Source organism: Apium graveolens, chromosome 3 (assembly GCF_009905375.1).
Source record: "Apium graveolens cultivar Ventura chromosome 3, ASM990537v1, whole genome shotgun sequence".
NCBI lineage: Eukaryota > Viridiplantae > Streptophyta > Magnoliopsida > Apiales > Apiaceae > Apium > Apium graveolens.
Window position 1 is genome coordinate 62,085,644 of NC_133649.1, and position 10,544 is coordinate 62,096,187.

Sequence of the window (10,544 nt, forward strand, 5' to 3'; positions counted from 1 at the left end):
AAGGAGAGACATAACCTAACACAGTAGTTGGTATGTTATTGATAGGGTATGTTGAAGTGAGAATACATTCCCCCCAAAAAGAAGAAGGTAAACCAGCTTGAAATAATAGTGCACGAGCCATTCTAACAAAATCTGGTGCTTTCGTTCCACCCGTCCATTTTGTTGGGGGGTGTATGGGCAAGTAGTGTGATGGACAATACCATATAAGGACAGGAATGAAGTAAGATCATGTCTTAAGAACATACCCCCATTATCCGTACGAAGGCACTTAATGGTGGTAGAAAACTGGGTGTGTAAACTAAAAAAATCTTTAAGAGACTGATTAGCATGTTGTTTAGTTGGTAATAAAATTGTCCACAAACCACGAGTGCAATCATCAACGATTGTTAAGAAATAATGACAACCATTATGGGTGGGAACTCGATATGGTCCCCAAATATCACAATGTACGATATCAAAAGGCTTTAAAGCTTGAGTTTGAATAGTAGAAAATGGTAGTTTATATTGTTTAGCCATGGGGAAATATTACAAGAACAATTGTTCATGGAAAAACCTAAGTTATGAATCTTAGACAAAATTAAAGAAGGAATGTGACCCAAACGCTTGTCCCAAACAAAAGAAGCTGAGGTGTGTGAAACAGCCATGGCAGAAGAAGTAGTTGGCACATTGTGAAGCTAATAAAGGCCATCAACAAGACTACCAAGAACCAATCCCATCTTCTGGTATTGGTCCTGCAAATAACAAGAGGAAGACGTGAAAAGGATGGGGGAATGTAACTGAGAAGCTAACTTGTTTACAGATAAGAGATTGAAAGTGAAAGTGAGAATATACAGGACATCTGGAATGGACATGGATAAAGAGTGAATGTAAACAGATCCCACATGTGTGACAATAGAAGTGTTGTCATTAGGAAATTTGACAATTAAAGGTGTAGATAATTTGTGAATATTAGACATATAGGTGATGTTACAACACATATGGTTAGATGCACCCATATCTAATTTCCAAATGTTATCAGGGATCTGAATAGTAGAAAGTAAAGAAAATGAGGTACCTGTTATATGGGTGGCTAAGCTATATTGACCAGTGATTGGCACAGAAATAGTGGAACCAGTACCTTGAGTGTTCAAAACCTTCATGAGAGTATTAAGTTGTGTCTGCAAGGCATCCATCTTGGATGTCAAATGAGCATCAGTATGAAATTCAGCCTGTTCAGTACTAGCTTGCATAGCAGCTGAAGGCTTAGAATTGACTGTTAATCTGGAACTAGGCTTGCGCTTTGATCTGTTACTTGGATGATTGGGGTGATCAACTGGATAGCCATGTAATTTGTAGCATTTCTCCTTTGTGTGTCCTTTAAAATGACAATGAGAACACTCTTGAACAGGATGTGAACGATCACTGAAATGATTTGGAATATACGAACCAGGTGGTGAAGGTTTTGACATGTTAACCATCATGGTGACAGGAGGAATAGCAGAATTGTGAGTTTGACGTTGCTTTTCTTCTTGTTTACGCAACATGAAGGCCTGATTCACTGTAGGCCAAGGATGCATCATCAGATGCCGTGTAGCTTGAGTGCAAACCCATCAAGAACTGTATTAAATGAGTTTTTTCGAGCTGCATCTCCCAGTCCTTTGTTGCTCCACAAGTACATTTAATAACAGGCTCTAAAGCACGAATTTCATACCAAAAACCTTTCAACTTGTGAAAATAAAACTCAATCGAATCGTTTCCTTGTTCTAACTTGAATAAATCTCTTTGAGTTTCATAGAACTTATGTCCAGTAACGGCAGAAAACCGCTCATTGAGTTCATTCCAAACAACAAAGGCACTTTCCATATAGTTCATACCAGTGGCGGACACATAAATAATATTTAGGGGGGTCCAAATTTTTTTGCGAGATATTAATACCGTTCTGAATTAAAAAACTCATTAATTTTTACTGAAGTTTATAGTTTAGTGTAGATAATTTTAATCACATTCGAACTCTCGTTAAAAACATAACACCATCTCATCTCCATTTCATTTTTTCATTTTTTGTGATTTAACATTAATTTAGGAAATCTAATCATACTAACATTATAATATTATTGGTGCACAAATACTTGCAGGAATTTAGAATGGAAAAATTCATCTCTGTAGGCTGATTTGACAAAATTGGAAGAGGAATAAATAATATTAGCAGAACAAAAAAAAAATAGTAACTAAAGATGTTAAGAACAAAAATAGTAATTAAATTTAAAAAGAAGTAAAAATATGGCAGTAGAGAGGAATTGAACTCTCGTCTGGGTTGTAAGAGACACATTTCCTAACCAACTGATCTGCAAGAACAATGCATACAAACTACTAACTAGCTAAACTATATTCAAATTTCAGGGGGGCCAAGGACCCCTCTGGATCCGCCTCTGGTTCATACTGTTGCTAATCTCATCTGAGACTGTGTTTAAAATCCAAGTAATCACCATGTCGTTTACACGTCTCCAATGAACGTGTAACGACGAGGTTACATCAGGTTCAAAAAACTCTCCATTAACTATCACAAGTTTATTCTTAGCGGATAACGCAATCTGCATCGAACGCTTCCAGCAAGCGTAATTTTCCGATCTTAACGGCTTTTTAGAGATTAAAACCATTCCAGGTTGATCATTATTGTGTAAATATAAAGGATGAGAGTTATTATCGATTTGTCTGGCTGAGTATTGAGCACGCGATTGTGTAGATTGAGTGTTTGTGTTTGTGTGAGGAGACCGATTAGAGTTTTGCGGTGTAGTCATCACAACATCAACATAAGATAATCGATTAAACATTTACAGAAAATACACAAACGAGATCAAGATCAGAGATCGAGAGAGAAAACAGGAAGATCGAGAAATGAACATCAACACGACGAAGATTCAGCAAAAAAATACAATTATAAAAGAGACGAAAATATGAAATTTATCTTCATCAGAACAAGATGATATGATAACGATGCGATTACCAACACAGTTCGATATGATAAGTGTTTATAGATCGAAACAGCACGATTCTCACGAAATAAGTAATGATTGGAGAAGATTATTCACAAAATCGAAGAAGGACGCAAGGGAATGAGTTTGGTGCGGAAGAATTGCTCTGATACCATGTTGAGTAACCAGATCATCTAAAATCTTAAGGTGTTAGAGGAAGGCCCCAATAGAATCATATAGTTAATATATTTATATATATTATTTTTTTTTCTGGTTTGCATTCGCCCCTAGTTTTCATCTGGTTTCAGACTTTCAGTAGTCTTTTCTACTGTCCAAATTTCACAAATTTCTTAATTGTAATGTTAACAACTATTTGTTATTGCCTAGTCGTATTTTGTAGTTCATGTCGACTCAGGTTCTATGTGCTATCCAGTCTCATCAGTCTTAATGCTTTTAGTTCCTTTTCCGTTTATTATGTCAAGATTATCTACTAATCAAAGAATAAATTAACAGGTTTTGTGATATAATCTGAACTTTATGTTACTCATCTCTTCTTCTTTATTTTGTTAGCACTATGTTATGTATATCTACTCTTCATAGGCCATAGCTCTTCATAGAGCATGCATAATTTTCAGAATTTGCACTTTACCCTAATATTCATTAGTATTCTATCTTTAAACTGACATGATAGAAAATTGCAGATATTGATATGATTTACATAGGTAAAGAGACAAAATCCTCGCATTATCCAACTGCTTCTTGAGTTGCATGTTTAACAGTCGCAAAGCCATATAATTTGATTGTCACATAGTCCTCTTTCCTGGATTAATATTTGTCCATTACATTCACATGTTGTGATTTAAATGATCTCCGTGGAATGTGACGTCCTGATAATCTTATTGATCACCAAGTGTTTAGAGTAACAATATATTCAAGGTTTCTTACTATTCTGTCTTTTCTTGTTTTGCAGGCATATGTAGAGAAAGTCAAGGAAGAAAAATAAATATAGCATGAGATTTCTAGGGAATCTTGATCATTTTATTCTATATCCATCCTTAAGTTATGGTGATTGTTCGTCAGCAAGCAGTCAAGCACTTCTAATTTTGTTTCCCAAAACTTTTTTCAATAAGGCTCCTCGAATAACAGGATTGCATTAGTTTTTTTAAATAAATCGTTGTAACTTGAATGTTTTAATAATTATATGGTACAATAGACATCATCGTAAACGAAAAATTTGATCATTTAAATTGAAAATACACCATTTTTATTATATTAAGATCGGAATTTTATTTTTTGGTAGATAAGATCGATAAAATATGGAAATCAATATCGAGATAGCCTTGATTTAATATACACCATCTTTATAATACTGTACTAAAATGGAAATTATATTAATACCAGTGTTCCAGAAATCGCTAGGCGTGCCAGGAGCGGTGAGGGTACCTTCAATATGTCAAATATTTGTTTGGAAAAAGAAATTAGAATGGTATTAAACAATATCTACACATTTGACATGCGTTATGTACTAATTATTGAGTATAAAATATTAACTATATTTTAATTCACACTTTCAAATTCATTATTATATGTATTTTTTATATTTTAAGAAAATAAATATATTAGATTACTTGTTATTTCTTACCAATACTTTATATTAGAAATTAACATGATATTGTGTGAAATTATAAAATTAATGAATTAAAATTATAAAAACGTAAAAAAATATATTTTTTAATTATTTTCCGCCTAGACCGCCTAAGACTGATTTTTGACCGCCTAGCCCGCCTAATCCAGATTTTGATCCGATTTTTTTAAAAAACGCCTAAATGACCGCCTAGGTCCGAGTCGGGGCGTTTTACCACCGCCTAGCGCCTAGGCGCCGCCTAGGCGGCCGCCTAGACCGATTTTTAGAACACTGATTAATACTATTATGCAGAGAGTTTTTCTTATATTTTATAGAAAAATATATTATTCATAGTATATTTTAAGTATACTAATTCACAAATTTTGATATACAAGTAATTTGCCCGTGCTACGCACACAGAATATTTTTTTTTACATTTTACATCTTTTTCTTTAACAATATGTACTTACAAATCATATATAATTTGTTACGACATTGACAAAGAGGATTCAGTAAAAGGAAGGATTTTCAGAAATTAAATGAATGATATTATATTACAGTTTCAGTATCATTTCGTTTTCAGTATCATACACATACAACTGATAATATTTAGGCATCTCTACCTTAACTGGGTATATACTCCCAACAATATACGAAATTTATAGTAAATAATATGAATGTAATTGATTAGTTGATTGATATGTTTGTAGTTTTGGAACACCGCACCATTGCATTTGGAAGTTTCTTAGTAGTATGCATGCTTAAGACATGGTTGTGAAGAAGAGGCAAGAATATGGGTTTTATGGGTACCAGATCCCTGTTATACCTAGAGCTCCGAGATCTATAAGGATAAGTTTACACTTTGGTTTATATTATTTAATTATGAAGTAATGGTAATTTCCCATTGACCTGTTCTGTATATTGCTTGTAGAAGAGCAATTAGTAAAAGAAAATCACCAGATGTCGGACAAATTTATGCATTTGAATTGCTGGTAAGTGGTTACAGGAGAGCGAAAGTTCTGTCTCTAGTAATATAGCAGAAGGGAAACTGCCGCTTGGTATTGACGACGATGGCATAAAAAAGGAAAAAGTAGAGAGGAAAGAGTTGTGAGATCAGAGTGCCTTGATTAGGAAAGCTGTATAGAAAGTGTGTCTTGCACAAATATAATTGAATCATATTAGACAATGCTTCATGTTTTAAACTAAACAAAATATCACATTTGTCCAGACAATATCAAGATCTATGAATTTGGAATCATGATTCACTCTCAGCTCTCCTCGCACTCAAAGGACCAACCTCCTCTGGTAGGGTAGCAGAAATGAAAGAGTACCCCTGCCACACCTCCTCTGAAAGGATTCACATACTATTATAATATGTCCCCGCACGAAACACACAAGCCTCAGTCTCACCTCCTCTTCTATTGTATATACTGGTTTGTATAGGATATATTGCTTGATGATCAATATGGATTTATTGGACCTCACTTTATGCTATGAATGCTGGTTATTGGGAATGTCCAATTCAGTGACATGTTCCGAAAAACAAATATAGATGTAATCTACGACATTGAAGTAACTAAAACATACTAACATAATTGAAACCAAATCACATATTGTGACCATTAGGAGTTCAAATAGGAGTTTAAATATAACAGAAGAAGGAGTCTGAAACTGAATTTAAAAGTTACTTAAGAACATATAAGACTGCAAAATGATCTATTCAAATAGCGAGCAACTTTGAGCATTAAAAATTCTTTAAAGGAGTTCCTGAGCTCACTTGCATACCTTGATTCATTTTTCCTGAAATTTAAAAAAATTAACAACTAAATTCAAAATCAAGTATATAGATGAACAAACGTACAAATATGATTATATATACATAAGAATAATAATCTACATTTAATTTAAAATTAAAACTAAAAATAAAATATTTTAAACAATTTAAGGCCAACTATTTTTATGAATATGTTGTACCGTTTTAATTTTCTTGGTGCTTGATTTTCCAGTTCCTGGAGTTTCTCCATAACTTGATAAATCTAGGACACTTTGTCATGTAGTAAACCAATTAGAGGTAATCCCTAAACTAATTCGGTAAGAATAATAAATTTATAACTTATATTTACTGAAATAGTGTATTACGAAAAACTAAAGACATATTAGATTTTTACTTCTATGAAGGTTGAAACAGAAGATGCAAGATGTTTGGCTCCTGATGGTGATAATAATTCAGAAATCTTGTCACATACATCAACTTCTTCAAAAATTTGACTCTTCAACGATACATTATCATCGTTTATCAGTAAACTCAATGTAAGCTCCATTCCAACAATATCCTTCAGTTTTTTAGGATATCCAGTTTGAGTATCAACCTAAAAAATAATGTAATTTATCGTAAGTATAAACCGTGTTATTAGAATACTATTTAAATTTATTAAACCCATATATACCTTTGGATGATCAACAATCATCTTAGTGGCTGTTTGACCAACAATCCTTTTGACATATTTGTCAAGAAAAATAAAGTTCAATGCTTCAGTCTCATTGCCGGAAAGTACCACTAACTTGAATCTGTGTCATCATTCAAGAATAAATGAAATGTGTAGGTCCTACGAGTCTGTAGTTTGAGTCACATTATCTAAACCTTAGATTGCAGGATAGAAGATTACTTTTTTTCAGGAACTGGCATAACATGTGCACAATTCGAACACTTGTATTTTCCTTCAGGTTTTATAGCTTCTCCGTAGCATTTGGTGCAACCAAGGTACCACCAATTCTGTTCCTCTTCAACACCTGACACTTTTACTCGACAAAGAAAGGTTTTCTGTATACCAAACCGAAACATTAAAGTTATTAAAATTATTGATCTAATTTATTGCATACATTACTATTGTCATTTATCAAGGTTAACTTGTAACACCTTCAAATCAGCTGCAGTGTTCTTCCTGATAAGTTCCTTCAGTGTTATAGTTTGTATAATGATAGGAGTGCATGAAATTTCAACCGGAGAAGGGATAATATTTTCGGGAGTACTTTTGTATCATTCTTCCTCAATTCTTAAAAGACGTTAATTAGTGAAGTTAGCAAATCGTAATACTAACTTATATACTAGATTACCATATAAAAGATAAATTATATTATTGGTTCCTCATCTTCACAAAATCATTTTACAGAATTAGATAAATTTTGGAAGGAAGAGTACTTATCTGAACAAAGCCTTAAGAAGGTTTTCAAAAATAATAAAGTCGTTAGTATTCGAACAAATAACAAAAAAATATGACAAAGTAATGCACTCTATTAGACTTTAAATCTATAATCCCACATACTCTCCCAGATCTGTAACTTTGTACTCGTAACAATTGCAATAATAGGACGATCCTCAATTTTCGCATACATTTCGTCAGTGGTGGCAGCACGATCTCCCCATACACTAAGCTTATTAGAGTACCTTTTCATATGATGTCAAAATGTAATAAGTAACGTAATAAAAAAATTTACATAATTAACACAGAGTGGTTACATGCGGGAAATGCAAGAGAGTACCTTCCATCTGTAATTCTAAACTTTACGATCTGCCTATTCCCAAACTTGGTCTCAATGGTTTTGACATTTTCGAAATCCTCTAGTACACCAATTATGTATGTGCATAGAATAAAACATATATAATTTAATCTTATCTTCGTATAAAAATGGTTACACTTCTTTAAATAATGGAGTATTTATGCATAAATATTTAACCTGTGGATAATTTTGGTTTTTTAACATTTTCATATCCAGACACCAGAGCAAACAATTCACTTAGATCAACAAACTCGAACTTATGATTTGGTATCATGAAGTCATCTTGATCAATTTTCTGAACTGTAGTCGAGTTTGAGAAATTTATAATATACTCAGAACTGTAGTCGAGTTTGAGATAACTTGCAACTTGCAAAAATCAAGATGGTAGGTTCATCACGTATAATATCAATCTGAGCATCCCATACAGAGACCTTTACTAAACACCTGTGTATAAAATATGATGTTATTAAAAATATTACTTGAATTTGGGCTACACATGTTTTACTGGTCTAATAAATAGTCACTTATAAACTGTACGAAGACATTGTACTATTGTTACCTTAAATCATCAAGCATGAAACGAAGGCATGATTTTAGCCCGTACTTTGTCTGGATGTTTCTTATCTGCTCAATATTTGACACAATTCCAATGACATCTACATGAAATTATAAGTAAATGTTATAAAACATAACTTAATTAGTACCAAAATAAATACATATATACTCGACTATTCACAAACTTTGAGAGAATGCTGGTATCTGGTCGGGGTCCATGGAATACCCATAATCGCATAATTCCGAAATACTCTTCAGTTCAAACTTGTGTAATGGTATAAACACAAGAGGCTGGACAATTTGATGGCCCGTTGTTATGCGGGTAAACAAAATTCTGATAGCGGAGGATACAGGTCTAAAAGATCCCGTCGCTTCTACTGCCATGAAATTCATAAGCCCGTAACAGTGTCCCTCGTGAATGGTATTCTCCCACCAATGCCAAACTGATGTTTGTGCAAAAGCATGAACATGGTAATCCTGCATAAAGTAATAATAAAAATAAAAGTTCCTAAAATACGTCCATTTAGCCCATTTTAAAGTAGCTTTCTTTATGTAATTCTGTGCCATATTTACCTCATTATCAAGGAATATCATATTCATACCAATGAAAGTGTTTCCTCCATCACCAAGTGAACGCCACATGCGAGAAACACGAACTCTAATTTTCCAGGGAGTGTCTGATGTATTAAGTGCGCATAGAGGATGGAAAACGTCTATTTAAAAAGATTACAAAATGTTAAGATTAAAAAATACAAATGATAGAAACTCACAAATGAGTATTCATATTCAGTATCAATATGATATTATTGAAGGACCGAGTGTTTCAGTTCACTCCCTCAACCATGTGTTGACAGAACGTTGTTACAGAGATAGTTCAATTTAAGTTAATATTTTAGCTCTGTAAAATGTGGAGATAAGTACAACTTGTACTTCTTTATATACTTATACAGATTCCCTCTAAGCCGACTACATCATTCTTATTATAGGTTCATATTGTTATTCTGGTAACTTGCAACTGATTTGCACAATTTTTGGATATATGATTCACAAGATATCTCTTTTCTTTAAGTCAGAGCATGACTCAGAGCATTGTAGGTGGTTTAAGACTTTCTCTACTCATAGCCTGTTATACCATGGTTATATATATATGTTAGGGGGAACACACACAAGTATAGAATCAAACAAACAATACAAAACACACACTCAATATATGACGCAAAAAAACCCACGTCCCAACTTGTATTATTAATCAAAACAATTATCAATAATACAATCAATCTCACCAAACGGTATTCACTCAAACGATACTTAAGTCAAACAATACTCAAGCATACATCAAAACAATAACATGACTATGTATATATAGCCATCACAAACTTAGCCAACAAGATATACCTAATCTGATTACAATAATAATTGTCTACCCATACAATTATTACCCATTCCCATTATAATAATAATTGTCAACACATACAATTATTACCCAACTCAATTATGATAATAATTGTCTACCCATACAATTATTACCCAATTCAATTATGTTTTCTATCACCAAGACCATACTACCTATTGGGTTTAACCCCAACAATCCTCCCCTTCAACCCAATATGATTTCATGCACAACCTAATTAACGGTCACCATCAAGCCATCGACGTTGATCGCCCAATACCTCCCCTCGAACAATAACCCCTCCTTCTAGTACAAAAAGATTTCTCTTATCTTTTTGACCTTTGAGTGTCTCTAAATCTCCTTTAGTGACTTTCAACATACTGTTCTTCATCATAACAGTATATCCCAAATCAACTAATTTACCCAACGAAATCAGATTTTGATTTAACTCCGGTATGTATCTTAC